The sequence below is a fragment of the Oryctolagus cuniculus genome, chromosome 8 (assembly GCF_964237555.1).
Source record: "Oryctolagus cuniculus chromosome 8, mOryCun1.1, whole genome shotgun sequence".
Classification (NCBI taxonomy): Eukaryota; Metazoa; Chordata; class Mammalia; order Lagomorpha; family Leporidae; genus Oryctolagus; species Oryctolagus cuniculus.
In genome coordinates, this window is record NC_091439.1 from 67745847 (window position 1) to 67759182 (window position 13336).

The 13336-nt window shown below is 35.9% G+C and overlaps 1 protein-coding gene across 6 annotated transcripts in view; it reads left to right on the plus strand.

Moving 5' to 3' along the window:
* STPG2 (sperm tail PG-rich repeat containing 2) overlaps window positions 1–13336 on the plus strand; it is a 604392-nt gene that overhangs the window by 405349 nt on the left and 185707 nt on the right. The window lies entirely within an intron of this gene.

Below are 13336 nucleotides of genomic sequence, written 5' to 3' on the forward strand. Positions count from 1 at the left end.
CACACATTCATTTGTTACAGTTCTGTGGACTGGTAAGTCCAAGATCAAGGACCTGGCAGGTTCAAATGTAAGGTAAGGGCTTCACTCCCAGAGCAGAGAAACACTGTGGAGAGCAAGAGGGCAAGCCAGGTGACATCGGTGTGAAGCCTCTTTGGTTAGGGCCTTAATCCCATCACTACGGAGTAGCCCTCAGGATGGAGTCACCTCTTAGAGCCCCAACTTTTGAATATTACCACATTGGCAACATCTGAACCTTAAAGGTGACACATTCAAAATAGAGCAAGCATCAAATAATCAAATAGTCATGTAAAAATACACACACACACACACACACATTTTTCATTTTTATTTCTTTATCCTACCCCATTGATTTTAGCAGAGATTGCAGTGAGGTGATGCTATTCTTAATGCAAAACAGCTTTTTAGACAGTCTTCAGCACTTACCCTGTCATCCTCAATAAATGTGCAGTTTTAGGGCAGCTATGAAGGAGCAGCCATGATCAGAAGAAATAAGAAAATGAGAACAAATGACTGCATGTTTAGGTTCATGCCAAATTTCATGTCATTTTTGTCATTCAGACCATAGCAAATACTAAATACATTTGTAAACACACACACACACACACACACTTACACTTGTTGTTTTCTGGTTGTCTGGTGAGGACTTCTGCTTCCAGAGACAGGGAATTCTGTATTTTTACAGCTTCTTTGCAGAGTTTGTACTTAGTAATGAATCATGTTGTTGTGTTCTGTATCTCTCATACGTAAAACGATAGAAATCACACACCATCTATAATTATGTCTAAAACCACCCTTCTTCTGGGTATCAAGTACAACTTGGAACAATAAAAGGCTGACAAGTAATGGATACCTTTGCCACTATTCCTCTTACCTAACAACGAATGAGAATATAAAATCCACCGTAAAGCAGCCACCACAGCATGAGTCCTGAAATTGATTCTACCAAGTGAGCTCCTTGTAGTGAATCAGAACCACCTGATAAAACAACATTCTATTGAGAAGCACAATGCCTCCTGTATTTACACTCAGGTCCCGCATTCAGATAGTATTAAAATTTTATGGATGAGTTGTTCTCTGAATGAGCTGGAACCATGAAAGAACTCATTTATGCCATGTTTCTCATACCCTGAACTATTTTGCATTCTTAATAAGTTAAAAGCACTTTGTTCCCCTATCATCTATTGCTATGTATCTATCTATTCAAAGCTTAGTTGTTTAATACAACATTTTCTTCTTTATGCTTGGTGATTCTGTGAGCTAAGTCATGGAATCAGCTTATCAGCTTTTAAGTTATTAATTACAGGTCTCCTTCTGAGTTGCAATAAAACTGTGAGCTGCAGTTGCCATAATCTAAAGGCTGATGGAGTTGCATGTCCAGGAAGGATTATTCTCATGACTGGATGTTGGCACTGACTTTTTACACCAAGGAAATGGGGTCCCCTGAGGTATCTGCCCAGAAAAAAGTTTTTTTAGATTCCCAGGCAGAAGTTGTAGGCTTCTTACCACCTAACATTGCAAGTCTCAACATACTCTTCTGACACATTATATTGGTAAAGAAAATCACAAACGGCAAGCTAGATTTCAAGGACAGAGTAATTATAATCAAGATATTAATGGAGGAATGGCAGGCTCATATTGCAGAAGACATTAGATGATCTTTGGACAATGTTTATTGGGATTTCTTGATTTCACTATATTAGAAAGTACAGATTTTTTTTTTTTTTTTTTTTTTGGACAGGCAGAGTTAGAGAGAGAGAGAGAGAGAGAGAGAGAGAAAGGTCTTCCTTTTCCATTGGTTCACCCCCTAAATGGTTACTAAGGCTGGCGCACTGCGCCAATCCAAAGCCAAGAGCCAGGTGCTTCCTTCTGGTCTCCCATGCGGGTGCAGGGCCCAAGCACTTGGGCCATTCTCCACTGCCTTCCTGGGCCACAGCAGAGAGCTGGACTGGAAGAGGAACAACCGGGACAGAATCCGGCACCCCGACCAGGACTAGAACCTGGGGTGCCAGCAACGCAGGCAGAGGATTAGCCTAGTGAGACACAGCGCCCTCTGAAAGCATAGATTTTTAATAGTAAATATTACTTGCTAGCAATGCTGAATAAATAAAGCTCAATGATAATAGAACCTTATTTATCCACCATTCTTGTAAATTATTGTATAGTATCATCCTAATCTAGTATAGGTTTTCACAGTTTTTGTTACACATGTCTCCTGTTATTCTGGCACTATTTTTCAATGTTACCTAGACTCTATTCACTGTTGGTATCTAATTTATTCCCAGGCCGGCTTACTTTTTTTTTTTTTTTTTTTTTAATCACTTTCTTTTTAACTTGAAGGGACTTCCAAGGCTCAGAAAATGGAATGGGGTAGAATGCGTATCTTTCTACTGCTAATGTGGTGCTTCCTCCTTTATCTAGTTTTCTAATTAGGGAGAGAAGTGAGTGCAAAAGAGATTTTGGTGGTGGCAGTGACAGGGTCCTCTGCCTTTACCCCCAAATTATATCCAAAACCTACAAATGCCACCTAAGCATGTAATCTGTGTTTAAAAACAATGTTTGAAATGCAATGGATCTTCAAGAAAAGTAGAAACATTCCTGTGTACTTCCTGCCAAATGTCATCTTCTTACGTATTACAGAAACATCAGTGATCCTGATTCCTAATTGTGATCACAGTCTTAGACCTAGTGATTTTAATAAGCTATCAGAAGTCACAAAATTAATTTAAAAATAAATTTGTTATTATGTACTCAATTTTCTAATGTCTCAAGTGGTGGTAATGATACTTCTTTGTGCATGTTATTTATTCATTGTACACAAATTTAACAATAGGTACTAAGGATTCAGCTTTACACAACATTCTTGCCTTTATCATACAGTCTAAAAGAGGAATTACGTTAAATACATGTATTAAAATTATATTTATCTAAGTGACAATATATGGTGTGCATTGTATATAATCTGTGCTGCACTCTCTGCTTTAATGGGAACAGAGCTGGAGTAATTTGATTAGTGAGCTGCTTAAACCAATATATTAAAATACTTTAATAGTCACATAAATTTTAAATCTGAGAAAATTAGATAGTATTCATTTGTTGTACTTATAATGTTTTCAAGCCTCATACATTTAAAGTAATATGCTTCTTGATTTCCTACAGATAAAATCTTTCTTAACTTTTGCTTATTTTAAATTCTAATAAGAGTCTTCAGAAGGTACATGTGAATTGTCATATACTGGTCAAATTTCACTAAAAATGATTGTCTAAAAGGTAACCTTTTTATTGTACAAACTTGAAGTTGTTTTTTGTGCGGAGGGAATTTAGAGGTATAACATAGCTGATCTTGTGTTAGCAAATGCTATTCCCCAAGCCATACTGATATCACCACTAGTGATGTTTTTGACAAACAACAAATTAAACAATCAGTCCCTATGCAGTTCTGTGCTCAGAAATAAATGGAGTAGAAACAAATCAATAATGCCAAGTAGAAAAAGACAAAGGCAATAATAAAATAAAATTATTTCCCAGTCTCCAAGAAAATGTTACAAATAACAGAAAAGAAATAATTAAGTTTAAATTTAAAGACTTCTTTAAATTAGAGAGGTGGAAAACATTTTTTATTTTTCATAATTTGTTGTGGATAATTATTGTTCTGCTAATTTTCTTATGAAAATGCAACTATAAAAGTTGAAATGTTAAAATAAAAAAATGAGAAGTTAGGAAAGCATAGATCCCATTTTTCCCTACGAGTTAAGGTTATATTGCTTAATATATTCTCTTCCTGATCTCACTAAAATGATGTTTTTTCTTTCTTTGTTTTTAAATGCTTTCTATGGGAAAATTGAAGAAATATTCAGGTATATTAGGACCTCCTAAGTGGCTAATATGTAAATCTGAACATTTTCAGGGAAATTAATTTTTTCAGTTGAAGAAAATTTTTCTAATGAATTGTAAGTGACCCTATTAGATGAGGTATATCCAATAAGTTCATGGAAAATGGCGTTAAAAATAATGTGTATTTCTATAAACATTTCTATCTCATATGTGTATATCCATCTATAATATAAAAATACATGTGTCTGAAGAATACATTTTTGCAGAGATGATAAGTCAACATGGAAAGATTCACTTATGATCTTTAATATAAGCCATTTAAGGACACAAACAGACATTTAGTTATAAAATGAATTCAGGATGCACATAAGCCTAATTAGAACATAAATTCTAATGTGATATAATATGAATCCTACTTGTTATTGCTTAATTTAAAGAGATCCTTTGATTATAGAGACATTTTAATTTTAATTTAGGACTGTATATATCATAAGTCATTTCTACAAACATTTCTCTGGACAGAAGAAAGACCATTGAAGCTGGGTATAGTAATGTCCTTTCATAGGACTTCTGAGCCCCTAGTACTCACCAGTTCACTCTGCATATTTTTATGGCACTTATCCTAGTGAACATTTACTGTTTTTTTTTTTTTCTAGCTTTCATTTGGTTCACCTATCTTGTAGCAATAGAGCTCCATTCCCTGAACAGTTGGGATAGTGATTCCCACCACTGGGAATTTTCTAATAAAAAGTGTACTGCCTATTTTCATTGGGATAGGAGATGATCTCAGAAGGTATATGTTCAGGTAATTAATTTGTTACCCCAGCACAATGTGTGGATTTTGTCTTTAACCATCCTTTGGGACCTTTTTCAAGTGCAATATTTTCTTCTGAATCAAGTAAAATCTTAAGGCTTTTTTATTCCTAAGTTCTAAAAGTTGGTTTTTAAATTTTATTTAACAATTTATTTTTAAACATAAAATATTGGATGAAAAGATGCTCATTTAAAGCATGCAATAATTTAATCTTTACAAACATAAACAAATAATATGAAATTCTTAACACTGAAATTGATAAAGATGAAATGTTGTGCTCAGGGAACACAAATCTTGCTGTAATTCCGCTTTCTTATCCCCATATTTCAAGGAGCTGAGAATCTTGTCATGAATGTTACGTTGCCAAATAAGTAAAAGTTATTTATAACGTGTATATTTAATTTTTTAAAGTTGAGAGGCAAAGAGAGACAGAAAGACAGAGAAAGCTCCCATTCACTCCCCAGATGCCAGCAACAATTAGGGCTGCATTGGGCCAAAGCTGGGAGTTGGCAACTCAGTTTAGATCCCATGTGGGTGACAAGGACCTCACTGCTTGAACCATCACTGCTACTTCCCAGGGTCTACACTAGCAAGAAGGAAGAATCAGGAGCCAGAGACAGGCATTGAATCCATGCACTTATAGATGAGACATGGGCACCTTAGCTGGCATCTTACCCAGTAGATCAGATGACCATCTCAAGAACACATATGTAAAAATACAATGCATGGGGCCAGCACTGTGGTGCAGTGGGTTAGACCTATGGCTTGAAATGAAAACATCCCATATTAGTGCCAGTTCAAATCCCAGCTGCTCCACTTCCAATCCAGCTTCCTGCTAATGTGCCTGGGAAAGCAGCAGAGTATGTCCTGGGTCCTTGGGCCCCTGCACCCACATGGTAGACCTGGAATAAACTCCTGTCTTTGGCCTGACCTATATCCCCAGTTGTGGTGGCCATTTGAGGAGTGAATCTGTGGATGGAAGATCTCTCTGTCTCTCCTCTCTCTGACTCTGCCATTCATATAAATACATATTTAAAACATGCATTGTTATAAGAACCACCCAAAAAAAGGGAAAACACAGTTTTGTATGTTTCCCAGTTCAAAGTGAATAATGTTACATTTTAGCATTTTTTAAAAGATTTATTTATTAATTTCAAAGGCAGATTTACCGAGCAGCAGAGAGAGACAGAGCACTCCCCAAATGACCTCAGTGGCCCTGAGCTGTGCTGATGTGAAACCAGGAGCTTCTTCCAGGTCTCCCACATGGGTGTGGGGACACAAGGACTTGGGCCATCTTACACTGCTTTCCCAGGCCATAGCAGAGAACTGGATCAGAAGTGGAGTGGCTAGGACTTTAACCAGTGCCCATATGGGATGCTGGCATGGCAGGCAGCAGCTTTACCCACTACGCCACATCTTTTTAAATGATCCAAAGTACAAAACCAAGAATGAAACATGGTGTACATTTCTCCTGGTGAGTCTGCAAAAACCAGTCTCCTTGAGGTCCTGGTCTATTCTGGTGAATGTTCTCAGTTACATTTTTTCAAAATTCAATGTAGGTTGCTTTACTTGTTCAGATCTTAATATTTTAGACCCCTGATATCACAGGTTTCAGAAAGTTCTTGGAACACAACTTAAGAAACAAAAACATAGAGAGGAAGAAACACGTCCTCAGTAGCCCATGTACATTGAGGATGCAGGACATGCACACCTGGGATTCTTGAAACGTTCTCACTATGTGGGCTGAGCAACCTTCATTACTCTCAGTTACAGTACAGTGGCTGATGCTCTTTTTAAGCCTTTGGGTTACCTTAAAATTCATGTCCCATTATTAGAAATACAGTAGTAGTTTTAACTTTTCTACCCACCTTCAGCAAATAGACAATGCTATACTGTAGTTAGTTTTCCTGAAAAAGAAAGTATCAAATTTGAATTAAAATGTCCCAGTTCTATTTATGACCCCAAAGTTGTGAAATTGACTTGTCTGCACTTGTTTTTCCTTCCTTTCTCCCATTTGAATCTACAGTGTGAAGGAAGATGCTGATTGTGTGGCTGATATCTCTTTTCTTTTGATTTTCCCTTCTCCTTGCCTCTTGTAGCTGTGGTTTTGAGCTTCACAAAGAGGGAATATGGAAATAGAGAGAGGATTAAGTTGAATTGTTTCTACCAGAACTATAAATTAACTTTAAGCCCTCTGGGTTGACAGATGTATAATGCTGAACTTCATTATGCACTTCTGTGAGATCTAGACATTCTCTTCTGTACCTATCTCTTTATTTTCCTGACCCAGAAAGATGCCAATATATTCTCCTCTGAGTAACCTCCAGCTTCTTTCTACTCTGGCCCCCTTGACTTTCTAGATGACTCTATTAGACAGCACCCAACACAATTCCATTCTGATATTTCCTCTCTTCTGTTATAGACCTGAGTCACAGGAAAAATTCATGCATCTCCAGTCCTCTCAAAGTCTGGCAATGCAGGAAAATCCTAGTATTGTATTCAACTGTCTATTTAATTCAGGCAGTACACTTGAAAAAATCAGAATATTTTTTGAGGTTCCCTTTCTAGACTTGTTGGAAGGATGTACTTATATACCCTTTTCCAAATGTGTGGAACTCGCAAAACAAGGATAGTTTTTTCAGCAATATACATTTTTCTCCTGTCTAATGGCTCCTAATATGTTTCATTTGGATGATGAATTCATGAGTCATGGGATAAGTTCTTCAGCAGTGCTATCACAAATTCTTTGTGCCTGCATTATGATGCCAGGAACAGCCCCTCCTTATAATCTGGGCTGTAAACAGGAGATAGTGGAACAGTGGGAGAGGGACATGGTGCGGGGGAGAAGAGGGAGAAGGAGAGGGAAGTGGATACTGGGCTAGTCAAATGTTTTGAGGCTCTGGATGCTACAGCAGCTAAAAAGCAGTTGATCTCACCATTGCTATGGATACTACTGCTACTATTGTGGTAGCTGGTAGAATTTTTTAAAATAATGTATATCAGATTGTGGGTAGAATCAATGTCATCTAAAGGAAAAAAAAATGAAATTATTCTTTGGAAATTCCTTTCCATTGGAAAGAAAACCAAAGTATAGCACAAATTACTCATCATAATTATGTGTTAGCATTACAGTATTTTTTCATACAAAAGAGAGAAAGCTACAGTTCTATACCAATGCATGAGGTATTAATTTTAGCCTAACCATGCCTATACTTTTAAAATTTAATTTTAAAATATGTACAACTTCTCATTTCTCTTAGAAATTGTAAAATTGTAAATCGTACTTGTAGAATTATAGGAATCATCCTTTCCATAAGAGAAAAATTATAGAAGCAAATAATAAAATACAAGTACTTAAAAACTTATTTTCAGAGTAAAAAACAAAATAATATGAAGATTTAAAGCTAAATAGCAATAGTTATTATTTAGTCATTCACTTGGTTTCAATAAATAATTACAATTTGTTACAAATAATATATAGTATATGGTGACTTAAAGACTACATTTAATAAAATGCTATTCTAGAAATAAAAACAACCAATGGATGAATCAAATATATGATATGAGTAATCAGGACTCTTGCTGAAATACATCTACAAGAGAAAATAACAACAGAGTTTGTATGTATCCCTGAAATTAATCTATGTTTCTTTGACTTTTCCAATAAAATGTATTTTCTCTATTTTTTGCACAAGGGTGTTCATTGCTAGTACACCTACTAAGGTTTGTAGAAAAAAATATGCAACCCTGGGAGAGCAGGACTCCTGAGTGCTCACTGATTATATTCATATGCAGTAAGGCTATCAGTTAATGGCCAACATAAAAAAAGTAAAACTTACTTTAAAGGGGATATTAAACAGAGTCTTGAATTAGAAAATATCGTCCATCTAGAAAGCCTTGCTACTCTTGAAAACACATACAATGATGTGCTTGCAAAGGTCATGCAATAAAAGTCACAAAGTCAGAATACAAAAATATCTCATGTGATGGGAAGAACAAACATTTAAAAATAGACAACATCAACGTCTTGTATCCTGGAGAGTCCTAGACCATTTCAAATCATTATGAAGAAGGCGAACAGAGCTGAGCTGCTGCTTGAAAACTAATTTTCTTTCAGTTCTTATCTAGGAATGAAAATTAGATCTAAAAATTCCATGGCTGAAAGCTTGATTACACATATAAAACCTACAGCAGGGTATTGCTGTGGCTTCTGAACTAGTTTTTCCAATGATTTTTTGTGGAATGTTTTGAGATGAGATTCAAGACCTTGTACAGGTAATTTTTTTCAAATACAATTTAGTTTTCCTTTATTTGTAATAGCACAAGTAAATTTGAAATCACTAATATGCATTACCAAATGTCTCAATTAACTACCAGCTAATGATACTCTAAATTTATAAATACAACTTAGGCTTACAATGTTAGGATCATGATTTATTTACATGTTTTGAAAGTTTCATTTTCAAATTTTCATCAATAATTTACTGTTAAAATGATGCCTCTATGGAAAACCTGCAAATTATAATTTATTTGTAAAATATTAATTTTTAAAATGATATTAACAAGAGGCAACATATATTATTCAATAAAAGAAGCCTAGGACTTTGAATCATGGACTGGAACTCATAACCAGATATATCAGCATTTTTTTTAATTTTGTACAACTAACACAAGATTTAGGTTTCTGATACTTCATAAAATGTTTCATGGAGATATTTAATTTGAATGAGATAATATTTTCATCAAATGCATGAAAGCATATTCTAAATTCTGATATAAATGCTTTTAGCACTATCAGATATATTGGATATCAAAGTATTTTAAGTAGATTTTTCACTGGGTTGGAACTTTTAATGCTTTTTGAAAACTCTTTACCTTAGAAAAGTGCATTTGATCCAGAAACTCATATATTTGTGTTTCTATCAATAGTGAACCCTAAAATGGTAATTGAATGGTACAGTGAGGAGATAGATGATTTTTTTGTTTATCAGGAAAGAAAGGAAACAAATGGATATAATTGTCAAAATTAATAAATTATAAATGCATACATCCTAGAGTGTAAAATAGCTCCTTAATGGGCTATTTTTAATTATTATGGGCAGTTTAAAGCTTAATATAGGCTCTTGGTTCAACATGGAAAGTTTTGGATTACATTTTGGCTAATGTTTTGCACAATAGCAATATGTACCAAAATTCAATTTTGTTCATCTTTTTGCAAGGAGAAAAAGGAAAAGATGAGGATATTAGCTGTCTGAAGTATTTCTTAAAAGCATAGATATTTCTGAAAAACAGGACAGTTACAATCAAAATAGCCTGGTACTGGTGCAACAATAGACATGCAGACCAGTGGAACAGAATAAAACCCCAGAAGTTAATCCATGAAGCTATGATCAACTAATCTTTGATAAATAAGATAAAATCAATATCTTGAGAAAGGACAGTCTCTTCAACAAATAGTGCTGGAAAATTGAATCTACACATGCATAAATATGAAACAAGACCCCTGCTTCATACCTTGTACAAGAACCAAGTCACAGTAGATTCAGGATTTGAACCTAAAACCTGAAACCCTCAAATTAATAGAGGAAAACAGGGGAGACACTACAAGACATTAGGTTAGGCAAGGTCTCTTTGGATAAGACCCCAGAAACACAGGCAATACCAGCAAAAATAGAAAAATGAGATTATATCAAACTAGGGTGCTTTTGGCACAACAAAAGGAACATTCCACAAACTGAAGAGGCAACCAATAGAATGGGAGAAAATATTTACAAACTATACATCTGATAAAGGATTAGTAGACAGAATATATAAGACACTAAAAGAAACGAAATAATCCAATTAAGAAATTGGCTAGGGATATGAACAGATATTTTCCAAATGGTACAGCAAGCCTTTGAAAACTTGCTCAGGATCACTCACCATCAGGGAAGTACAAATAAAAACCAAAATGAGGTTTCACCTCAGCCCAGTTAGAGTGGCTGTCATCCAAAAATAAAAACGAACAAATAAACAAACAAATAAGTGCTGGCAAGTTGTGGTACAAATGTGAACTAGTACAACTATTATATAAGACAGCATGAAGATTCCTCAGAAATCTGAAAATTCATCTACCACACAACCCAGCCATCCTACCCTTGAGTATTTACACAAATAAAAAGAAATCAGCATATGAAAATGTTATATGTACTCCCATGTTTATAACAGCTCAATTGTCATTAGCTAAAATATGGAACCAAGCCAGATGATGACTGGATAAAAAAATGTGATGCATATGCATGATAGAATACTACTCAGCCATAGAAAAGAATGAAGTCCCATCTTTCACAAAAATTAGATGCAATTGAAGATCATTATGGTTAGTGAAATAAGTCATTCCCGGCTGGTGCCATGGCTCAATAGGCTAATCTTCCACTTTGCGGCGCTGGCACACTGGGATCTTGTCCCAGTTGGGGCGCTGGATTCTATCCTGGTTACTGCTCTTCCAGTCCAGCTCTCTGCTGTCACCCCGGAGGGCAATGGAGGATGGCCCAAGTGCTTGGGCCCTGCACTCCATGGGAGACCAGGAGAAGCACCTGGCTCCTGCCTTTGGATCAGCTCAGTGCGCCAGCCACAGCGGCCATTAGAGGATGAACCAACGAAAAAAAAAAGGAAGACCTTTCTCTCTGTCTCTCTCACTGTCCACTCTGCCTGTCAAAAAAAAAAAAAAAAAAAAAGGGGGGGGGGAAAGAAAAGAAAAAAAGAAGAAAAAGAAAGAAAAAAATGTCATTCCCAAAAAGGTAACTAATATATAAAGTACAAAAACGTATATGTATGAAACTGACATCTTGAGATTTGATTATTATTTATAGCCCTTGTTTATTCTCTGAGGAACAATTGTCTTTTTACTTACTAGTTGTTGAATTTTTATTTAGTGGAGGATTAATATTGTGATTATAGTATAAATCAAAAATCTGTCATTACAAAAATTAAAAGAAAAATTTAAAAAATGAGAAGCAATGATAGATGGAAAGTATTATGTTGTTAAAACTATATATATGAAATACATGAAATTTGTTCTACTTATATGCATATGTAAAAAGACAAGTTAAAAAACAATATTATGGGCTGGTGCCACGGCTCACTAGGCTACTCTGCCTTGCAGCACTGGTACACCAGGTTCTAGTCCTGGTTGGGGCGCCGGATTCTATCCTGGTTGCCCCTCTTCCAGGCCAGCTCTCTGCTGTGGCCAGGGAGTGCAGTGGAGGATGGCCCAAGTACTTGGGCCCTGTACCCCATGGGAGACCAGGAGAAGTACCTGGCTCCTGCCATCGGATCAGCGCGGTGTGCCGGCTGCGGTGCGCCGGCCACGGCGCGCTGGCCGCGGCGGCCATTGGAGGGTGAACCAACGGCAAAGGAAGACCTTTCTCTCTCTCTCTCTCTATCACTGTCCACTCTGCCTGTCAAAAAAAAAAAAATACTATGAACATTTTTCTGAGAGGCTTTGAAAGGAAGAAGGGAAAGGCATGGTAATGCTCAGATATTTAGTTGGTTTTGACTTAGAAGATAATGTAAGATTTTTTGGAACTAATTTTTAATAGAAGTCAGATCTGGCCATTAAAACATTTCAGTTCTCTAGCATATACAGATACGTCTCCATTTCCATGCTAAGAATCCTATTTATTTGCAGGGTTATTGGAAAAATAAGTCAACTAAATATGAATATCTCCCTTAAAGAGAAACTTGTAAAACCAGTTCTTGATTTTTAGTTAACAGAAGCGTAGAGTAGAACTCTAAAAGGATTAAGCTCATTCAGATTATATTTTGACATTTAGTCATATAATTACTGAGGGACATAGAAGAACATCGTGTCATTCAACACACTTATCTATTCTGAGAGAGAATGCTCTGACTTTGCCTTGGAAGTCAGTATTAGAAAATAGAAACTAAGATTATCAGTAACGACACATTTTTTTCCCCTTCTTTTTCTTTCAGGGAGCACTATTTCAATGTGTAGTAAGATATGTTTCCTTTTAAGTATTACTTATCAAAAATCTTTGGTTCAGTGCATTGTAGATACACTATCTAAGATATTTCTTTGTCATATTCCTCTGGCCACATTCCTATTTCAAGCTCAGAAGACCTGCAAAATATGAGCCTATCCTTTCAGGATACAGATTACTAGATTACCTTTTAGATTACAGGGCTACTGTAGAGTAAAAGCCCAGCCCAAGGATCAGCCTAAGAACATATCCAGATATCCAACTTCAAAACTGAGTCTTTTGTGTGATTAAAAAGTTTTTGCTATTTGAAGTTTCGGAAATGGAGGGTATCTGTTAAGATTTTAATTTTTTTTTAAGTTGACATTAACTGACCTTGGCATTTTCCATCTTTTAAAATTTTATTTAAGTTATACAAGTTTCATGTATTTCATACATACAGATTTAGGAACACAGTGACATTTCCTCCCCTACACTCTCTCCTGCCCACGCTCCAACCCTTCTTCATCCTCTCTCTCACATTTCCACTTTTAATTTTTATAAAGATCTATTTTCAGTTTACTTAATGCTCATATAGTTAACCCTAAACTAAGTAAGAGATTTCAACAAATAGTGGTTGCCCACACAGGTGCAGTGGCCCAAATACTTGGGCCATCTTCCACTGCTTCCCCAGCCCATAGCAGAGAGCTGG